The sequence below is a fragment of the Pelobates fuscus genome, chromosome 2 (assembly GCF_036172605.1).
Source record: "Pelobates fuscus isolate aPelFus1 chromosome 2, aPelFus1.pri, whole genome shotgun sequence".
Taxonomy (NCBI): Eukaryota; Metazoa; Chordata; class Amphibia; order Anura; family Pelobatidae; genus Pelobates; species Pelobates fuscus.
In genome coordinates, this window is record NC_086318.1 from 358,982,611 (window position 1) to 359,005,502 (window position 22,892).

General features: G+C 44.0%; 1 pseudogene; it reads left to right on the plus strand.

Annotated features, from left to right (window-relative positions):
- Positions 1 to 7,390: 7,390 nt before the first annotated feature.
- LOC134586341 (coiled-coil-helix-coiled-coil-helix domain-containing protein 2-like) lies at positions 7,391 to 22,532 on the plus strand (annotated as a pseudogene).
- The last annotated feature ends 360 nt before the right edge of the window (positions 22,533 to 22,892 follow it).

Sequence of the window (22,892 nt, forward strand, 5' to 3'; positions counted from 1 at the left end):
CAAGTGACGCTATGTAGGGGGAACAGTCCCTTTTCTGCTCTGTGTCAGTGTGTATCATGGTCTCTGAGGACAGGTGTCAATCCATATCTGCCAAGTGACCCTATGTAGGGGGAACAGTCCCTATTCTGCTCTGTGTCAGTGTGTATCAGGGATCCTTAGGATAGGTGTCAATCCATTTCTGCCAAGTGACCCTATGTAGGGGGAACAGTCCCTATTCTGCTCTGTGTCAGTGTGTATCAGGGTCTCTGAGGACAGGTGTCAATCCATATGTCAAGGTGTCAATATGTCATATGTCAGGTGTCAATCCATATCCATTGTGATTTAGGAATGTTAGGTGATTTATGCCCTTTATGAATTAAAACCAGACTCTGCATCAACTGTGTAATTTTCCATGGGAGTTTTGCCATGGATCCCCCTCCGGCATGCCACAGTCCAGGTGTTAGTCCCCTTGAAACAACTTTTCCATCACTTTTGTGGCCAGAAAGAGTCCCTGTGGGTTTTAAAATTCGCCTGCCCAATGAAGTCAATGGCGGTTCGCCCGGTTCTACAGGACTCCGCTCCGTACAAGAATTGAGGTTTCACAGGAAATTCCCTGTTTCAACTGCAAGATCGAAAGTACACACAGCAGATGGGGAGAAAAGCACACAATCCATCCAAACTAGTGTGCTATAACTAGTGTTAAAAAGGGCCTTTGAAGGGACAATATAGTCCCGAGCGCACAGCCCATTCAAAGCCTACAGCACTGAGGTTCATCAACATCTTTATCCCTGCCTCAACACAGTACAGCTACTGGATGACCCCAACCTACAGCCTGACTGTTATCTGGACGTGTATAATTTTGCCTGAACAAAAAATACTACTGCTTGATCACAAGGACCATCTACTCAACATAATTACTCCCAGGGGCCACCTTCTATGTACCCAATCACCAGATCAGGACTATTTCATCATACAGAGGGGTGAGATCCAACCTTTTCAGCTATTGCATATCATTGGCTGAAATATATTTCACTTTTTATTTTTATTTTTATATATAATTTTTTTTAGCCTTTTACTGTATACAGTTTTTTTTCCTTTTTTTTTCTCTTTTTTTTCAACATAGATAACACATATAACCCTTTTATTAGTGGACTGAACATTGAGATATACATATTGTCTGTTTTTTCTGTTAGCCAATGACAGTTAATGCAGATATTGCTGCTCTAGGGATCATTCTGTGTGAATATTTAAATATTATATATGTACAGATTCATCTTTACATAACGGTTGGTGTATACCTTAACAAATAGGCATAGGGTCAGGTGATCTATGGGCTTTATACATATGGTAGCCTCTTTTTTCCCCCTTACACATGAATGTAGTAAGAAATATATTTTTATTTGATCAATATTCAAATATAAAATATATTTTTTTGCATTAAATTGAGTGTGGTATATTTTGTATTATTCAATTGTAACTAGTGTTATGCTGGTATCTTCTATGTAAATGTGAGAAAGAGTCTGACTATGTTTTTTTTTTTTTAAATCTATTTTTTTAAACAATACTATCCTACGACAATTTCTGCTTCTGTGTCTTTGCATATATATGAAATTACCATTATATGGAGGATTGGGGGTACCAGTGACTGCCTTGAGTTTTTTAAGAGCTAGTGCCTACTAGTGGATTAACAGGGGATGGCACCATATTTGAAATATTGAACGCTAATGGACGCTAATCCACCAGTGAGCACAGTCTTTGTCTTTATTTTATTATGTTACACTGTGTGATATAAAAGGGAATGTTAATGAAAACAGTGGTGGGGTGGTCTTCTAAATGGTGGTATTACAGTGACACTCTAAAACAGTGATGGCTAACCTTGACACCATAAATAGTTTATGGACTACATTTCCCATGAAATCCAAAAGCTAGCTGAGCATCATGGGAAATATAGTCCAGAAACAATTTATGGTGTCAAGGTTAGCCATCACTGCTGTAAGAAAATAACTTGTGTCAAACTGGAAATTGCTTAAAGACATATGTTTTATTTGAAAATTCTGTATAAAATATGGCTTAGTGATACTTGAATTTATATCCTCACTTTGTAATATTTATTCATACCACAGAAATTAAACAGAAAGGGATTTTCCTACAGTTTCTGGTATCTAGATTGAATTGTGTAATAGGAAACAGGTAGTCATCAAGCCATTGTCCATGTTTATTTTGCTTCTTCAACTGTTTTCTTCCAGTGAGAATTGTAATTGTTTTTTGGGTAAGATAATAACAAGTAATAAATACTATTTTTAAAGTCATTTTACAATTACAGTGTAGAATGTTGAGAGGTTGCATTTTTTATATTTTGCTATAAATGAACAAACAAAAAAAAGTAATCGTTGTACTGTGTGAGTCCGTTGGCAGAAGGCCATGCCCAGTTTGATGACATACATTAATAAATCAGTAATTTATAAACCACCACAGTGATATACGATAGAAGTAGAAATTAATGAAATGTTTTACCAGAGAAACAATGGAGCTATCATAATCACCAAGCCACATAACTACGCCAATAAAACAGTGTAGAATGAATGAGTGTTGCAATTAATGAGGCTCCTAATCCTACAAATAATTTATGTAGTCCATGAGAGACACCCAACTCCAAAGAAATGGCTTGTGTACCCTTGCAAACTGAAAGTGTAAAAATGTGACTGTGAACTTAATGGTGTGTATGTGTGGCTCCACAACATTAAACCCACTGATGAGTGAGGTGAATAACACTGATTTTCTTTCAAGACACAGAGGCTCATATTGTGCATTAACTCATTATTAACTTCTCATAGCAACAAAGAAAAACATTGACAAATAGATAAAAAAAAGAACTGGAAGAAAGGAGATTTCATCTAAGGCAAAGAAAAGGTTTTTTTTACAGTAAGAGCAATAAGAATATGGAATTCATTGCCTGAAGAGCTGTTTTTTTCAGAGTCTATACAGATGTTTAAACTGCAATTGGATACATACTTGCAAAAACATAACATACAGGGATATAATTTCTAATTAGTGGGGTAATAGCTGCTTGATCTAAGGATACATCTGACTGCTATTTTGGGGTCAAGAAGGAATTTTTTCCTAGTTTGTTGCTTCAGAATAGGTTTTTTGTCTTCTTTTGGATCAGCAGCAAAAACATATGTGAGGAAGGCTGAACTTGATGGACAGTCTCTTTTCAGCTATGTAACTATGTAACTATGTAACATGATCCACATACCCTCCCCTTGACCTTAGTCCATAAAATTCCACTAGCACAGAGAAACTTCTTTCTTTGCTGCTCCCATGCAGTTAAGCACACTCACACCTGTATTTGGTTGTGTTCTTTGGATTGTGTCTAACCTGTACTTTGGGACTAGAATTTCATTGTTGCTTTGCTATTATACAGTTGTAATCAAAATGATTCAACCTCAATTGAAAATCAGGTTTATTATCAAAATCTATAGACTTTTTGCAATGAAGAAATCAAACAATAGCAATTGAAATAGCTCAACACAACCAATGCTTCAAGTTGTTTCCCCAAATTCAACTGAAAATGAAACTTATAATGACTTTTCCAGTCTCAAAAGTATTCATGGCAAGTATCTTTAGTACTTAGTAGAGTACCCTTTTGCTGTTATGACCTGCTGCAAACGAGATGCATAGCCAGAAACCAGCTTCTCATGAGCAACGGCGTCCAGTTCAGCAATATTTTTGGGTTTCCGTGCTGCAACCGCCTTCTTTAAATCCCACCAGAGATTTTCTATAGGGTTCCAGGTGACTGTAATGGCCACTGTGGAATTTTTCAGGGCTTCTTCTGCAACCAGGCTTTGGTGGAATTTGAGGTATGCTTGGCATCATTGTTTTGTTAGAAGGTCAAATAACGCCCAAGCTTCAGATTCCTCACAGACAGCATGACGTTTTCTTGTAGGATTTCTTGATACTTCAATTAATCCATCTTGCCTTCCACACGCTCCAGGTTTCCAGTGCGAGAGTATACAAAGCAGCCCCAGAGCATCACGAGCCACCACCATGCTTAACAGTAGGCAGAGTGTTCTTTTCAGCGTATGCTTCATTCTTCTTGCTCCAGACATACCGCTGATCCATTGGGCTGAAAAGTTCCAGTTTTATTTCATTGCTCCACAGAACAGAATCACAAAATGTCTGTGGCTTATTTATATGATCTTGAGCATATTGGAGCTGGCTTTTCCTGTTCTTTTGGGTCATAGTGGTGTATGTCTTGGAAATCTGGCATGGAATCTTTCTGCGTTTGGTACGCGCCATACTGTGCTCACTGAAGTTCCCTTTTTCTGCCCCGCCCAGGTAGTGTTACCACTGTTCCTTTAACTTTGAATTTGCAAACTACTTGCTTGCGAACTGTGCTTCCAATGGTGTCTATAGATACATTCAGTGCCTTTGCTATCTTTTTTGTATGATGTCCCTTGTTTGTGAAGGACGATGATCTCTTCTCTTAACTTTGTGGGCCATTCTTTTGACTTAGCCATATTTCTAACATGCAGTCGAACCTGATACATTGCATTTTCAGTTGAATTTGGGGAAACTATTTGAAACATTCATTGTGTTGTGATATTTCAATTGCATTTGTTAGATTTGTTCATTGTACAGCTGAAAGTCTGTAAATTTTGAAAATAAACCTGATTTTTAATGTGGCTTGAAGAATTTTGATTACAACTACAGGGAGTGCAGAATTATTAGGCAAATGAGTATTTTGACCACATCATCCTCTTTATGCATGTTGTCTTACTCCAAGCTGTATGGGCTCGAAAGCCTACTACCAATTAAGCATATTAGGTGATGTGCATCTCTGTAATAAGAAGGGGTGTGGTCTAATGACATCAACACCCTATATCAGGTGTGCATAATTATTAGGCAACTTCCTTTCCTTTGGCAAAATGGGTCAAAAGAAGGACTTGACAGGCTCAGAAAAGTCAAAAATAGTGAGATATCTTGCAGAGGGATGCAGCACTCTTAAAATTGCAAAGCTTCTGAAGCGTGATCATCGAACAATCAAGCGTTTCATTCAAAATAGTCAACAGGGTCGCAAGAAGCGTGTGGAAAAACCAAGGCGCAAAATAACTGCCCATGAACTGAGAAAAGTCAAGCGTGCAGCTGCCAAGATGCCACTTGCCACCAGTTTGGCCATATTTCAGAGCTGCAACATCACTGGAGTGCCCAAAAGCACAAGGTGTGCAATACTCAGAGACATGGCCAAGGTAAGAAAGGCTGAAAGACGGCCACCACTGAACAAGACACACAAGCTGAAACGTCAAGACTGGGCCAAGAAATATCTCAAGACTGATTTTTCTAAGGTTTTATGGACTGATGAAATGAGAGTGAGTCTTGATGGGCCAGATGGATGGATTGGTAAAGGGCAGAGAGCTCCAGTCCGACTCAGACGCCAGCAAGGTGGAGGTGGAGTACTGGTTTGGGCTGGTATCATCAAAGATGAGCTTGTGGGGCCTTTTCGGGCTGAGTATGGAGTCAAGCTCAACTCCCAGTCCTACTGCCAGTTTCTGGAAGACACCTTCTTCAAGCAGTGGTGCAGGAAGAAGTATGCATCCTTCAAGAAAAACATGATTTTCATGCAGGACAATGCTCCATCACACGCGTCCAAGTACTCCACAGCGTGGCTGGCAAGAAAGGGTATAAAAGAAGAAAATCTAATGACATGGCCTCCTTGTTCACCTGATCTGAACCCCATTGAGAACCTGTGGTCCATCATCAAATGTGAGATTTACAAGGAGGGAAAACAGTACACCTCTCTGAACAGTGTCTGGGAGGCTGTGGTTGCTTCTGCACGCAATGTTGATGGTGAACAGATCAAAACACTGACAGAATCCACGGATGGCAGGCTTTTGAGTGTCCTTGCAAAGAAAGGTGGCTATATTGGTCACTGATTTGTTTTTGTTTTGTTTTTGAATGTCAGAAATGTATATTTGTGAATGTTGAGATGTTATATTGGTTTCACTGGTAAAAATAAATAATTGAAATGGGTATATATTTGTTTTTTGTTAAGTTGCCTAATAATTATGCACAGTAATAGTCACCTGCACACACAGATATCCCCCTAAAATAGCTAAAACTAAAAACAAACTAAAAACTACTTCCAAAAATATTCAGCTTTGATATTAATGAGTTTTTTGGGTTCATTGAGAACATGGTTGTTGTTCAATAATAAAATTAATCCTCAAAAATACAACTTGCCTAATAATTCTGCACTCCCTGTATATGTATGTGTGACAAACGCTTATTTCCACGAACGTTTGCCACGGACTCCTGGAGGTGTGTGGAAGGCTGCCTCCTGCCCACCTTCTATGGTCCAGATCTGAGACACAGTTCGGGAGTTACCCTGCCCAGGCGCCTTTAGCAGCTTTCCCTGAGTGCCCCTGGTTCGGCACTTTCCCTTCTCACAAATGGAACCGAAAGCTAGCTCCCTGGCAGGCGTTCGCATGAAACAAACCCACATATGGTCCTCAGCGGTACTTAGCCACGACCGCTGTGGAACTAATTTCAGCATGAGGACTTTGTGGGTCCCCGGTCACCTCAGCGGTACTTATCCGCGAATGTTATGGAACTGTTTTGCATTAGGTGACCGTGTGGTTCCCGGAAAACTTGGTCAGGAGTTTTAAACTACTTTGCAACTTGCCAAGAGAGCGCTTATTGGAGGGAAGGTGCCTGAGACTAAGGGGAACAAACGTTACCTGAGAGCCAGGTGGAGCATCCGGTATTTCGGACTCAGGAGCTCCGGAAAGTTGACCGGCAAAAGCACCAAACGCCCTGGAACTATTTTGGGCATAGGACCACATGTGCGGCTGGTCAAAAATTTAACACAGTGGCGTTTCCCCTACACTGCATGGATCTGAGCGCTATTTGGAGAACTTGAGCACTCAGATCAGGGCTATTTGGGGATCTATTATTTGTGGGGTGACAGTATATTTTTATGATGTTTTGGGGTATTTTCTTATGTTTTATGTTTTTGTGTTTGCCTCTCTGTTCCTGGGAGATAATTAGCTTACCAGTCTTTAACACAATTATCTCCCAGGCCCTGAGATTCCTGGGAGGGGCTTATGTTGAATACAATCGAGACCCCCTGCTGGGGTCTCTGCATAAAAGGCTGAGTTTGGCTCATTAAAATCAGTTGTACTCTCGGAACTATGTGTCGTCTAGTTACTGGGAGGGGAAAGGGCTAATCACTGCACAGCACCTTGTTCCAAGTCGTGGAGGATTCGGCGGGGAAAGTCCTTGTAAAGACTACAGCTCCCAGGACTGTCTCATCCAGTCCCTGGGAGGGAGTAGAGCTAGTCCCCTATCCTGTTCCAGGACAGAGAGGCTCCAGGAGAACCCCAGCCAAGCCACAGTGACTAGGGCAGAAGCGATGAGGTTTTCCCTGGTTCCAGATGGGATGCGGTCCTTGGTGGAGGTAGACAGCCAGGGTACATATGTGTGGCGAAACTGACCTCGCCACGTGTCCTTGGAGGGGGCTGCTTGCCCGCCTCTTGCCTTTAGACTATGGCCCTGGGAGATTGGGCCCTTTAAAAAATCGTATTCGGCCCTAACAGAGTGCATGTCACTCATTCTGGCCCTTTAAATACAGTGGGGTCATTCGGTACTTGCCCTGTGTGAGCGGTGATACCCCAGATAGCTATGCCATGGAGCCTATTCATATAATGAAAGACTATGGGAAAGACTTTAGCTCCATGGCAATTGAACTGTGTGAATAGGATCTGAGCGCTATTCGGTAGTTTTGTGCGCTCAGATCCCAGCTATCTGAAATGTCTGTGTGTTATGTGTAAAAGGTGACTTTATGTATTTTAAAGTGTTTTACTGTCTTTGTGTCCCCATGTGCATAATGGAGTCTGGTCCCTGTCCTGGGAGGTAATTGGATTACTTCTCCATTGTCTCCAGGAGAGAGGGCTCTGTAAAACCGGACTGAGCCGGAAAGCCATGCTGGCAGGGGATACTTTACTAACTTTTGAACCCCTGGTCTGATTCATGCCATTTTTTTAATATGTTGTTCCCCTGAATGGATTGATTGTGGATATGTATTTTTATGTGAATGTGATGTATGGTTTTAGAGTTATGAAAGTTGGGTAGAAAGTATGTTCTAACTGTATGTGTAATTGAGTTTCCTCTCAGGATAAGGGGAGGGAATATGTGGGATGTAACTGTGATGTGATTGGTTGTTTTATACCTCCCTGTGGGTGGACCTGTATTTGCAACAACTGTAATAAAAACAAGGCTGGGTGTGCCAGCACCTCAGATTCTGCTTGACCCTCAAAACGAAGTGTCGTCTCGTTATTGGGGGAATTGGATTGTATGCTGACTGTCAGGAGTGTAAGCGGATTGTATGCTTTTCCTGTTCAGCTATTCCAGGGTTCGTGTGTTTCCAGTTCGGAAGTTGGAAGATTCGTACAGTTTGCAGTTCGGGAGATTGGTGCTTGCAGTAGCTGCTTGTCTATCTGGAAGGGGATTATCGCCTAAACGGTTTTTATCCTCTTGTGGGTGAAACGGTCCGTTACAATATGTACTACAATATGCATTATTTTATTTTTTGATATACTTTTATTAAGTTATTTATAACTGTGTTTTATCTACTTATGCTTATTTTAGAAGGCTGTTGAATTTATCTCCCTTTTATCCTCTGCTTTCATATTTATCAGGGTTTTACTTACCCTGAGGGTCTTTCTTTGTCTGCCGCGACACCTGCCCCATGTTTGTCTGCACTCCATGGTCCGCTCACTTAGTTTCTGGGTGGCTTCCCCCTTTGTTCTTCCAGCCAGACTGAGGTCAGTGGATTATAGGGCCACACAATCACATAATCTGATGCTTGATCTTATCTGCTGCAGCCAGGGCCGGACTGGGAATTAAAAGCAGCCCTGGAAAAAAAATATTTACCAGCCCCATAATGCGTTGCGCCAGCATAGTGTGCAGATACGGAGTTAGAAAAGATAACTTAAAATTAAAAATTATTACTCCAACGTGGAAAAAAGCACATATAAGCTTAAAAAAAAAACAAGAGTGCAGATTTATTTTAAGCAGACGTGCATGTAATCAATGTTTCAGTCCAACTACCATGACATTTTAAGGGAAGCTTGGTAATGGGACTGAAATGGTGAATGTATGTAGGGCACAACTGTGAAAAATTGACGTTCTCTTGTTTATTTTGAAGTCCTGTGGGTGCGCTCTTCACTTTAAATATGTTATTGTGCTGGAGTATGCACCTAGCAACAAGACTGGGCCAATATCTGCTCATTACATATGGTACATATTAATGACATTTATCTGTGTATTATGCATATATAAATGTACATTAATATATGTGTAAATATTAAAGGCATAATTATTTATATATATATATATATCTCTTGTGTCTTTCTCTCTCGTGTCTCTCTCTCTCTCTCTCTCTCTCTTGTCTATTTCTCTCTCTTGTGTCTCTCTTTCTCGTGTCTCTTTCTCTCTTTCTCTTGTGTCTCTTTCTCTTGTCTCTTTCTCTTGTGTCTCTTTCTCTCTCTCTCTTGTCTTTCTCTTGTGTCTCTTTCTCTCTCTCTTTCTCTCGTGTCTCTTTCTTTCTCTCGTGTCTCTTTCTTTCTCTCTTGTGTCTCTTTCTCTCTCTCTTTCTGCGTCTCTTTCTCTCTCTCTTTCTGCGTCTCTTTCTCTCTCTCTCTTTCTCTCTCTCTTTCTCTCTCTCTTTCTGCGTCTCTTTCTCTCTCTCTTTCTGTGTCTCTTTCTCTCTCTCTTTCTCTGTCTCTTTCTCTCTCTCTTTCTGTGTCTCTTTCTCTCTCTCTTTCTCTCTCTCTTTCTGTGTCTCTTTCTCTCTCTCTTTTTCTGTGTCTCTTTCTCTCTCTCTCTTTCTGTGTCTCTTTCTCTCTCTCTTTCTGTGTCTCTCTCTTTCTGTGTCTCTCTCTCTTTGTGTCTCTTTCTCTCTCTCTTTGTGTCTCTTTCTCTCTCTCTTTCTGTGTCTCTTTCTCTCTCTCTTTCTGTGTCTCTTTCTCTCTCTGTGTCTCTTTCTCTCTCTCTTTGTGTCTCTCTCTCTCTCTTTGTGTCTCTTTCTCTCTCTTTGTGTCTCTTTCTCTCTCTTTGTGTCTCTTTCTCTCTCTTTGTGTCTCTTTCTCTCTCTCTTTCTGTCTCTTTCTCTCTCTCTTTCTGTCTCTTTCTCTCTCTCTTTCTGTGTCTCTTTCTCTCTTTCTGTGTCTCTCTCTTTCTGTGTCTCTCTCTTTCTGTGTCTCTTTCTCTCTCTCTCTCTTTGTGTCTCTTTCACTCTCTCTCTTTGTGTCTCTTTCTCTCTCTCTCTTTGTGTCTCTTTCTCTCTCTCTCTTTGTGTCTCTTTCTCTCTTTCTGTGTCTCTCTCTTTCTGTGTCTCTCTCTTTCTGTGTCTCTCTCTTTCTCACCTTTCTCCTATCCCCCCCCCCTCCCCTCCCCCCCCATTTACATGTGAGGAGTCAGGGTGGCCGGTCCGGTGGCACAGTTACCAGCTGTGAATTGTGGGAACCGCGAGGGAGCATGGTAGAGAGACATGCTCCCTCCTCCTTCAGTCCTCAGCATTAAGAGTGCTGGCGAGGCTGCAGCCCGGCTGCTCTAGCGTGGAACACGGCCGGCCCCCTCTAACTGTGCCACCGGACCGGCCACCCAGTGGCACATACCTGCGCAGCCCCCAGGTGCCGCGGCCCACCGGGAAATTTCCCGGTATCCCGGTGGGCCAGTCCGGCCCTGGCTGCAGCCTTGCAAGATTTATGATCAGAGTTTTACTGAGCTGCATCTCTAGCACCATTCTATTGCTCCTTACACTGTTTGTTCTCCCTTACCTTCCTGCTGCTTTCTTGTTGTGCATATATTTGTTAGCTTTGGGGGATATTTATGCCCAGTCACATTAGTTTAGGGACTGTTTTCCTTATCTGTTGAAAGGTTATCTTTTTTCCTTGGGGCTCCTTAGTTGGTGGCTCCCTGGTTTCCCTAAGGGTTTTTAACCTCTATTCCTGCCAGTTTCATTTGCCCTTAATAAGTTTTTTTTTTCTTAGCCCATTTAGATGTCTTTTCCATTAGGTTTATATGCCCAGACCTAAAGGATTTGAGAGCATGGCTGAGGCTGGGGATCCTGTCAGGATCGGGACAGGGATCCAACACGCAGAATACAAACAGGAGCTAGGTATGTATACCGGACCTTAGAATGGCCGGACTAACGTAAGGAGTAAGCAAAGAATGGTCAGAGACAAGCCGAGGTCGAGGGAACGAGAGAGCAGGTAAGTGAGAGACAAGCCGAGTCCAAAGGATAAGAGAGGTAAGCAGGGTAGAAATATACAAGCCGAGTCAGAATCCTCCGAGGTAGAGACAACAGGTACCCTGACAGTACCCCCCCTCTCAGAAATGCCCACCGGGCGGAAGGAACCGGGGCGAGATGGAAAACGAGCATGAAATGCCCGGAGGAGACGAGGGGCATGCACATCTTCATGGGCCACCCAAGACCTTTCTTCAGGCCCATACCCTTTCCAGTCAACAAGATATTGCAACTTCCCCCGAGAAACACGAGAATCGAGAATGGATTTGATTTCATACTCCTCCTGACCCTCAACCTGAACAGAACGAGGGGAGGACACAGCGGAGGAAAATCTGTTACAAACCAAAGGCTTCAACAAGGAAACATGAAAAGAGTTAGGGATGCGCAGGGCAGGTGGAAGGGCAAGGCGATACGCAACCGGGTTAATTCGAGCCAGAACCTTGTAAGGACCTATGTAACGAGGAGCAAATTTCATGGAAGGAACCTTCAAGCGGATGTTTCTGGTACTCAACCACACCCTATCACCCGGGGCAAAAACCGGAGCCACCTGTCTACGTGTCAGGATCGGGACAGGGATCCAACACGCAGAGTACAAACAGGTACAGGATACGTATACCGGACCTTAGAATGGCCGGACTAACGTACGGAGATAATAGAGAATAGTCAGAGACAAGCCGAGGTCGAGGGAACGAGAAGACAGGTAAGCGAGGAACAAGCCGGGTCAAGGGTAACAGAGGTAAACAGAGTAAGTCAAACAAGCCGGGTCGAAACCAAAGGGATAACTGAAATACAAGAGCACTGTGAGACTAGGCAGACTAGAACCACGACAGGGCAATGAGCAAATGGGAGAAGCAAGTTTAAATACCCTGGCTCGGAAGGATAGACACGCCTCCGACGAGTCCTGATTAGTCTCTAAAGGATTGTGTGACAGGTCGTTCCGGGTTGGCGTGATGACGTCGGTTTCCGGACGTCCTGCTACAAAAGGAAGTGACTCCCTCGCGGCCGGCGTTTACGTGACCGGGTGAACCGCGAGGAACAGAGGAAACAGCCCGTCCGGACGGATAGACGTCTAAGTCTCTACCTCTCTCGGAGGTAGAGACTTCAGGTACCCTGACAGTACCCCCCCTCTCAGATACGCCCACCGGGCGGAAGGAACCGGGACGAGATGGGAAGCGGGAGTGAAACACCCTGCGGAGACGAGGAGCATGAACATCCTCTTGAGGTACCCAACTCCTCTCCTCAGGACCATATCCCTTCCAATCGACCAGATATTGTACTCTCCCCCGGGAGATTCGAGAATCGATAATAGAGTTAACCTCATACTCCTCCTGACCCTCCACCTGAACAGAGCGAGGAGAGGACGTTGTGGAGGAAAATCTGTTACAAACTAGTGGTTTCAGCAATGAAACATGAAATGAGTTAGGAATGCGTAAGGCAGTTGGAAGAGCTAGACGATACGCAACTGGGTTAATTCGAGTCAGCACCCTGTAAGGTCCAATATAACGAGGAGCGAACTTCATGGAAGGCACTTTTAAACGGATGTTTCTTGTACTCAACCATACTCTATCACCTGGAACAAACACCGGAGCCGCCCTTCTACGTTTATCAGCGTGTTTCTTAACCAGCATAGAATTGTGCAGAAGAATTTGTCGAGTTTGATCCCACAACTTCCTCAAATTGGCAACATGAACATCAACCGACGGCACCCCCTGGGAAGGAGAAGCCGAAGGAAGAATAGATGGATGAAAGCCATAATTCATGAAGAAGGGGCTTGAACGAGTAGAATCACAAACGAGATTGTTGTGTGCAAACTCCGCCCAAGGAATCAAACCAACCCAATCGTCCTGGTGTTCGGAAACAAAACAACGTAAATATTGTTCAATCTTTTGGTTGGTGCGTTCAGCAGCTCCGTTAGACTGAGGATGATAGGCAGAAGAGAAATTCAATTTGATACCCAGTTGAGAGCAGAAGGACCTCCAAAAACGGGAAACAAATTGGGAACCTCTGTCAGATACAATTTGGGAGGGTATCCCATGTAAGCGAAAAATCTCCCTTGCGAATATCTCCGCCAATTCGGGAGAGGACGGGAGTTTAGGCAGAGGAACGAAGTGAGCCATCTTGGCGAATCTGTCAACCACGGTGAGGATAACAGTCTGTTTTTTAGAGATAGGTAAATCGACAATAAAGTCCATAGCCAAACAGGACCATGGCTTCTCTGGAACCTCTAAGGGGTGCAGAAGTCCACCTGGAAGCATATGAGGTTGCTTGGTCTTAGTACAAACCTCACATGCACCGATGAAATCTTTAATATCCTTCCGTAAATCAGGCCACCAAAAGTCCTTAGAGATCAAAGCACATGTCTTGTGAATGCCAGGATGTCCAGCCACCTTGCTGTTGTGGAAACATTGCAACAGTTCCAGTTGAAGAGCAGGAGGAACGAAACGTCGACCCTCAGGAGTCTGTTCAGGAGCTAGATGTTGTAGTTTTATGATCTCGGCAAGTAACGGAGAGTGAATCCTGAGATTCGTGTTGGCGATAATATTGCCTTTCGGAACTATAGAGGAAAGAACCGGTTCAGAAATAGTAGAAGGTTCATATTGGCGAGACAAAGCATCGGCTTTGGAGTTCTTAGAACCAGGTCTATAAGTAAGCACATAATTGAAGTGGGTCAGGAATAAGGACCAACGAGCTTGTCTGGCGGACAGTCGCTTAGCCTCCCCAATATAAGACAAGTTTTTGTGATCCGTTAAAATAGTAACAGGATGTAAGGTCCCCTCCAATAAATGTCTCCACTCCTTTAAGGCCATAATGACCGCTAAGAGTTCCCTGTCGCCAATGTCATATCTACTTTCAGGGCCAGAAAGTTTCTTAGAAAAAAAACCACAAGGGTGTAGTGGTTTATCCACCCCTAACCTTTGCGACAGAACAGCCCCTACGCCTGTCTCAGAGGCATCGACCTCGAGTAGGAACGGCAGAGTCGTATCAGGATGGACTAGAATGGGAGCAGAAGCAAAAAGATCCTTGACAGTCTTGAAAGCAGCGAGAGCTTCATTAGACCAAGTCTTAGTGTCAGCCCCCTGTCTGGTCATATTGGTAATAGGTGCAATAATAGAAGAGTATCCCTTAATGAAGCGCCTATAATAATTGGAGAAACCAATAAACCTCTGAATAGCCTTGAGTCCCTTAGGCAAAGGCCACTCTAAAATGGACTGGAGTTTGTCAGGGTCCATCTTAAAGCCTTCCCCAGAAATCACGTATCCAAGAAAGTCTATCTGAGACTGGTCAAAGCTACATTTCTCCAATTTACAGTATAAGCCATGTTGCAGGAGTTTGTGTAATACCTTTCTGACCTGTCTGTGGTGGGTCTCAACCTCTCTAGAGTGTATCAGTATGTCATCCAGGTATACAATAACACAATCATGTTGAAATTCCCTAAGAACTTCATTAATCAAATCCTGAAATACTGCAGGTGCGTTACAAAGACCAAAAGGCATGACCGTGTATTCATAATGCCCATAACGGGTATTGAACGCTGTCATCCACTCGTGTCCTTGCTGGATTCTCACCAAGTTATATGCCCCTCTGAGGTCCAACTTGGTGAACATTTTAGAGCCTTTTAGACGATCAAACAGCTCGGTAATCAAGGGAATCGGATAGGCATTTCTGATGGTTATCTTATTCAGACCTCGGTAATCAATGCAAGGTCTTAGCGAACCATCCTTCTTTTTAACAAAAAAAAAACCAGCCCCGGCAGGAGAAGAAGATCTCCTAATGAATCCTTTGTCTAGATTCTCCCGAATATACTCCTCTAGAACTGAATTATCCTTAGTGGATAGGGGGTATACATTGCCCCTCGGAGGCATGGTACCAGGTAGTAAATTAATTTTACAATCAAAGGTCCTGTGTGGAGGTAGAGTATCAGCATTCTTTTTGTCGAATACTGCTTTTAAGTCTAGGTACAGAGGCGGTATCTGTTTCTCTGTAGACTGGGTAGAACTACCTGGTGTGTTAATTACACCCAATGGGGAAACCCTCCGTAAACAATTCTCCTGGCAACCCTGGCCCCATGAGAGTATCTCCCCTAACTCCCAATCAATAATAGGGTTATGTCTTTTTAACCATGGGTAACCCAGGACTATGGGAACAGAAGGGGATGAAATAAGCATAAGCGATAAGTTCTCCTTGTGTAAGATACCAACAGTTAAGTTAACTGGAATGGTCTCACGAAAGATAACAGGCTCAAGTAAAGGTCTACCATCTATGGCCTCAACGGCCAAGGGTGTATCCCTTAACTGGGATGGGATAGTGTGTTTAGTAGCAAAGGCTTGATCGATAAAATTCTCAGCAGCTCCGGAATCTATCAAAGCCATGGTCCTTAGTACTCCCTTTTCACAAGTTAAAGAAACTGGTAGCAGAAGCCTGTGATCTTTATAATTATGCGTAGAGGACAAAATAGAAACACCCAAGGCCTGTCCTCTAGAGAAACTTAGGTGCGAGCGTTTCCCGAACGATTAGGACAATTCAGGCGTAAGTGACCTCTGACTCCACAATACATACATAATCCCTCCCTTCTCCTGTACTGTCTCTCCTCCTCTGAGAGGCGAGTATTGCCTATCTGCATAGGTTCAGGACATAGGGAGGTAGTGGAATCAGGACTTTGAAATGCGGGAGCTAATCTAAATGAAGGTCTAAGGTTCCTCTCTCGAGTGTTCTGTCTCTCTCTTAAACGCTCATCAATACGAGAAATGAATGAAATTAAATCCTCCAAATTTTCAGGAAGCTCTCTAGTAGCAACTTCGTCGAGGATTACATCTGATAACCCATTCAAAAATACATCTATATATGCCTGCTCGTTCCACTTAACTTCTGCCGCCAAAGACCTGAACTCTAGTGCATAATCCACAAGAGTTCGGTTCTCTTGTCTCAGTCGCAACAGTAATCTAGCTGCATTGACCTTTCTACCAGGAGGGTCAAAAGTTCTTCTAAAGGCAGCTACAAAGGCATTATAATTATATACCAATGGGTTATCATTCTCCCATAATGGGTTGGCCCATCTCAGAGCTTTCTCAATGAGTAAGGTGATAATAAATCCAACCTTCGCCCTATCTGTAGGATAGGAGCGAGGTTGTAATTCAAAGTGAATACTGATCTGGTTTAGGAAACCACGACACTTCTCAGGTGAGCCACCATAACGTACTGGTGGTGTAATAGGGAAGAGGCACCTACAGTGGCTACCTCTAGGCCTGAGCTCACAGGAGAAATAGAAGTAGTACGCGTCTCCTCTGGCGGGTTATTAGCACGAGACAATAACGCCTGTAGTGCTAGGGCCATCTGATCCATTCTGTGCTCCATGGCTTCGAACCTAGGATCAGAAGGACCAAGCTGTTTGTACTTGCAGGATCCATTGGCCCTGTCGTAATGTCAGGATCGGGACAGGGATCCAACACGCAGAGTACAAACAGGTACAGGATACATATACCGGACCTTAGAATGGCTGGACTAACGTACGGAGATAATAGAGAATAGTCAGAGACAAGCCGAGGTCGAGGGAACGAGAAGACAGGTAAGCGAGGAACAAGCCGGGTCAAGGGTAACAGAGGTAAACAGAGTAAGTCAAACAAGCCGGGTCGAAACCAAAGGGATAACTGAAATACAAGAGCACTGTGAGACTAGGCAGACTAGAACCACGACAGGGCAATGAGCAAATGGGAGAAGCAAGTTTAAATACCCTGGCTCGGAAGGATAGACACGCCTCCGACGAGTCCTGATTAGTCTCTAAAGGATTGAGTGACAGGTCGTTCCGGGTTGGCGTGATGACGTCGGTTTCCGGACATCCTGCTACAAAAGGAAGTGACTCCCTCGCGGCCGGCGTTTACGTGACCGGGTGAACCGCGAGGAACAGAGGAAACAGCCCGTCCGGACGGATAGACGTCTAAGTCTCTACCTCTCTCGGAGGTAGAGACTTCAGGTACCCTGACACTACGTTTGTCAGCGTGTCGTTTGAACACCGTGGAATTATGAAGAAGAATTTGTCGAGTCTGATCCCACAACTTCCTCAGATTGGCAAAATGAACATCAACCGACGGTACCCCTTGGGAAGGGGAAACCGACGGAAGAATGGAAGGATGAAAGCCATAATTCATGAAAAATGGGCTAGAACGAGTAGAATCGCAAACGAGATTGTTGTGCGCAAACTCCGCCCAAGGAATCAGACTGACCCAATCGTCCTGGTGTTCGGAAACAAAACAACGCAAATAATGTTCAACCTTTTGGTTGGTGCGTTCGGCAGCTCCGTTGGACTGGGGATGATAGGCAGAAAAGAAATTCAATTTGATGCCCAATTGAGAACAGAAGGATTTCCAAAAACGGGAAACAAATTGGGAACCTCTATCAGAAACAATTTCAGAGGGTATACCATGTAAACTAAAAATCTCTTTCGCGAATATCTCAGCCAATTCGGGAGAAGAGGGCAGTTTAGGTAAGGGCACGAAATGAGCCATTTTAGTAAACCTGTCAATCACCGTGAGAATAACAGTCTGCTTTTTAGAAACAGGCAAATCGACAATGAAGTCCATAGCCAAACAGGACCATGGTTTCTCGGGAATTTCCAGGGGGTGCAAAATCCCACATGGGGGCGTATGTGGTTGCTTAGTCTTCATACAGACATCACATGCCCCGACGAAATCCCTAATATCCTTACGTAACGAAGGCCACCAGAAATCTTTCGAAATCAGGGAACACGTTTTGCGTATGCCAGGGTGCCCAGCCACTTTACTGTTATGAAAGCAATGCAGCAGTTCCAGTTGGAGTTCAGGAGGAATGAAGTACCGAGCCCCAGGAACATGTCTGGGAGCCAGATGTTGTACCTTCACGATCTCGGCAAGCAACGGGGAGTGTATCCTGACACTCGTGTTGGCAATAATATTACACTTGGGAACTACAGAAGACAAAACCGCATCAGACATAGTAGAAGGTTCATGTTGGCGGGACAATGCATCAGCCTTAGAGTTCTTAGAACCAGGTCTATAAGTGAGCACGTAATTGAAATGAGTGAGGAACAAGGACCAACGAGCTTGCCTGGCGGACAAGCGCTTGGCCTCCCCAATATAGGACAAGTTCTTGTGATCCGTCAAAATAGTAACAGGGTGTAAGGTCCCTTCCAACAAATGTCTCCATTCCTTTAAAGCCATAATAACCGCTAATAGTTCCCTGTCACCAATGTCATATCTGCTTTCAGGCCCAGATAATTTCTTGGAAAAAAAAACACATGGATGTAACGGTTTATCCAAACCTAGCCTTTGGGACAAGATAGCGCCTATACCTGTCTCCGAGGCGTCTACCTCGAGTAGAAAAGGCAAAGATGTGTCAGGATGAACTAATATCGGCGCTGAGGCAAAATGTTCCTTGAGTGTTCTGAAAGCAACGAGAGCTTCAGTAGACCAAGTCTTGGTATCAGCACCCTGTCTAGTCATATTGGTAATAGGAGCAATAATAGAAGAGTACCCTTTAATGAAGCACCTATAATAATTGGAGAATCCGATAAACCTCTGAATGGCCTTGAGTCCCCTGGGCAATGGCCAATCTAAAATAGATTGGAGTTTAATCGGGTCCATCTTAAACCCGTCTCCAGAAATAACGTAACCAAGAAAGTTTATCTGAGATTGGTCAAAGCTACATTTTTCCAATTTGCAGTACAATCCATGTTGTAGAAGTTTGCGCAATACCCTTCTGACTTGTCTGTGGTGAGTCTCAATCTCTCTAGAGTGTATTAGTATATCATCCAGATATACAATAACGCATTCATGTTGAAATTCCCTAAGAACTTCATTAATCAGGTCCTGGAATACTGCAGGTGCATTACAAAGCCCAAAGGGCATTACCGTGTACTCATAGTGGCCATAACGGGTATTGAAAGCTGTTTTCCATTCGTCTCCCTGCTGAATTCTCACCAAGTTATAAGCCCCCCTCAGATCTAACTTGGTAAAAATCTTGGAGCTTTTCAGACGATCAAAGAGCTCAGTAATCAAGGGAATCGGATAGGCATTTCTAATAGTTATTTTATTCAAGCCCCAATAATCAATACAAGGCCGTAGAGTGCCGTCTTTCTTATTCACAAAAAAAAAAACCGGCCCCGGCAGGAGAGGAGGATCTCCTAATAAATCCCTTGTCTAGGTTCTCACGAATATACTCCTCTAGGACTACGTTCTCCTTAGTGGATAAAGGATATACCGTACCCCTCGGAGGCATAGTACCAGGCAGGAGTCTGATCTTACAGTCAAAGGACCTATGTGGAGGTAAAGTATCAGCCTTCTTTTTGTCAAAGACTGCCTTTAAATGCAGGTACTGCAACGGTATTTGTAAATCTGTAGATTGGGTAGAATTAATCGGTGCGTCAACTACGCAAAACGGTGAGATTTTCTGTAAGCATCCTCTCTGGCAACCCTGACCCCAGGAGACTATCTCACCCAGTTCCCAGTCAATAATAGGGTTATGCTTCTTAAGCCAGGGATACCCCAAGACTATTGGAACTGAAGGAGATGAGAAAAGCATGAGGGATATTCCTTCCTCGTGTAGAATACCAATGGTTAACTTAACTGGTATGGTTTCACGAAAAATAACAGGTTCTGATAATGGTCTACCATCTATGGCCTCAACGGCCAAGGGTGTATCCCTTAGCTGGGATGGGATAGAGTGGTTAGTGACAAAGGCTTGGTCAATAAAGCTTTCAGCTGCTCCGGAATCTATCAATGCCATAGCATTTAGTACTCCCTTCTCCCAAGCTAAAGAAACAGGTAACAGAAGCCAATGATCTTTATAATCATATATAGAGGACAAGATAGAAACACCCAAGGCCTGTCCTCTTGAGAAACTTAGGTGCGAGCGTTTCCCGGACGGTTAGGGCAGTTTAGGCGTATGTGACCTCTTACTCCACAATACATACACAGCCCCTCCCTTCTCCTGTACTGTCTTTCATCTTCTGAGAGACGAGTGTTACCTATCTGCATAGGTTCTGGGAGAGCTAAAGTTGTAGATTCAGAATTCTGAAATGAGGGAGCTAGTCTAAAGGAAGGTCTACGGGTTCTATCTCGAGTGTTCTGCCTCTGTCTTATGCGTTCATATTCGAGAAATAAATGAAATTAAGTCTTCCAAATTTTCAGGAAGTTCTCTTGTGGCAACCTCATCTAGAATTTCATCTGATAATCCGTTCAGAAATACGTCCATATAAGCCTGTTCATTCCACTTGACTTCTGCCGCCAAGGATCTGAACTCTAACGCATAATCCACAAGGGTTCGGTTATGCTGTCTAAGACGTAACAGTAGTCTAGCTGCATTGGCCTTTCTTCCTGGGGGGTCAAAAGTCCTTCTAAAAGCAGCGACAAAGGCATTATAGTTATAGACTAACGGATTATCATTCTCCCACAGAGGGTTAGCCCATCTCAGAGCTTTGTCAATGAGTAGCGTGATTATGAATCCAACCTTCGCCCTATCTGTAGGGTAGGCGCGGGGTTGTAACTCAAAATGGATACCTATCTGGTTTAAAAAACCTCGACAAGTATCCGGAGAGCCACCATAGCGTAAAGGGGAAGTAACACGGGAAGAAGCACCCACTGTGGCTACCTCTAGGCCTGTACTTACAGGAGAGATGGATGTAGTACGCATCTCCTCTGATTGATTACCAGGACAGGATAGCAATGCTTGCAGCGCTAGAGCCATCTGGTCCATTCTATGGTCCATGGCCTCAAATCTAGAGTCAGGAGAACCGACCTGAGCGTTTGTACCTGCAGGATCCATTGGCCCTGTCGTAATGTCAGGATCGGGACAGGGATCCAACACGCAGAATACAAACAGGAGCTAGGTACGTATACCGGACCTTAGAATGGCCGGACTAACGTAAGGAGTAAGCAAAGAATGGTCAGAGACAAGCCGAGGTCGAGGGAACGAGAGAGCAGGTAAGCGAGAGACAAGCCGAGTCCAAAGGATAAGAGAGGTAAGCAGGGTAGAAATATACAAGCCGAGTCAGAACCAAAAAGACAAATCGCAATAAGAGCACTGAGTGACCAGACAAGCTAGAACCACGACAGGGCAATGAACCATTACACACAACCCTATTTTATACCTTGGCTCTTTAATTGATGATCCCGCCCCTGACGAGTCCTGATTCGTTGCTCGGGACTTGATTGACAGGTCGGAACGTGATTGTCGCCATGACGTCGGCTACTGAGCGCCGCGTCATAAAAGGAGGCGGAGCAATCGCGGCCGGCGTGTAAACGGCCGGGAGGACTGCGAGGATCGGGTGAGTCAGCCCCCCTGAGAGGAGGGACGTCTAAGTGTCTCACCTCCTCCGAGGTAGAGACAACAGGTACCCTGACAGATCCCCTGTGAGAGATGTCTCTGAACCTCTCTCTTCACATGACGCCCTAGAGAACTAGGATAATATTCTGGCAGATCCTCAGTTTGCCTTTTAGTATTCTGTGACAGACTCTATAGCCTCTACTATGTCTGCGGTCATTTCATAGTTTATAAACTAGGCTATATAACAAAACATTCTTCTGACTCTAACTCTGATTCTGAGTTGCAGGAGGAGGCTGAGAGTGAATTTGATGAGGGGCCTGGCATTTTTCCAGCTACTCAGGCAGGTCAGGATTCAGTCCCTACCACGGCTACCACTGCTGATATTATTATGGATCAATAGGGACCCAGATATCCGGCATCATCCCGCTCTGTGGAGTTCCCACTGATCATTTGGCTCACTATCTATCATCAAAACTCCGCGGCTCCTGTGAAGGACGAACATTGTATGGCCAATAAGACACAGAGCCAGCACCATGCCCAGGAGAAGAAAGAGCAAAAAACTCCCGGGTGGCCCCACCAGCCAGCCAGGCACCTGTAATGAGGTCAGCACCACCTCCTGCAGCTAGTCCACCTGCCCCTGTAGCTGAAGCTTCTTCAGCAGTTGGCCCCTTGGCAACCAGGTTTAATGGCACAGATGGCTTCCAGAGCTGCTGGAGTTGCTGTGGGCTCTGCCGTGGGACACATAGTTGGATATGCCAACACAGGAGATTTTAGTGAAGGAAGCAGTTCAGAGTCAGCAAGGAACGACATCACTTATCAAGAAACAGCTCCTTCACAGCCAGTGTATCAGCAGCAGAAGGCCCAGTATACACCTTGCCAGTATGAGCTCAAGCAATTCTTAGATTGTGCTAAGAACCAGAGTGACCTGAAACTCTGAAAGATTCAGAGAGGTGCTGAAACAAGGTGTATCATAACAAGGAGATCATATAATACTTGCATTGAGGAGGAGAAACATAGGAATCAACAGCATGACCCAGTCAGAAACTATTACAAGATTCTACAGTCATTCTACAGTCATTGAATGGTTACACTTCTGAATAGAGTTCCTTTAGAACCACTGTTTCACAGGATATATGTATGTCACTAGGCTGTTTTTCTTTTTGTTTTCTTTTATTTAAATAAATTATTTTCCAAACTAAAAAAAAAAAGTTGGGCAGACTAGATGGGCCTGTGGCAGAATTTACCACCTATTTCAGTGTGTTTCCCTTCATTTAGTCTGTTTTATCATTTTTCCGTTCGGGAGTACTTCATA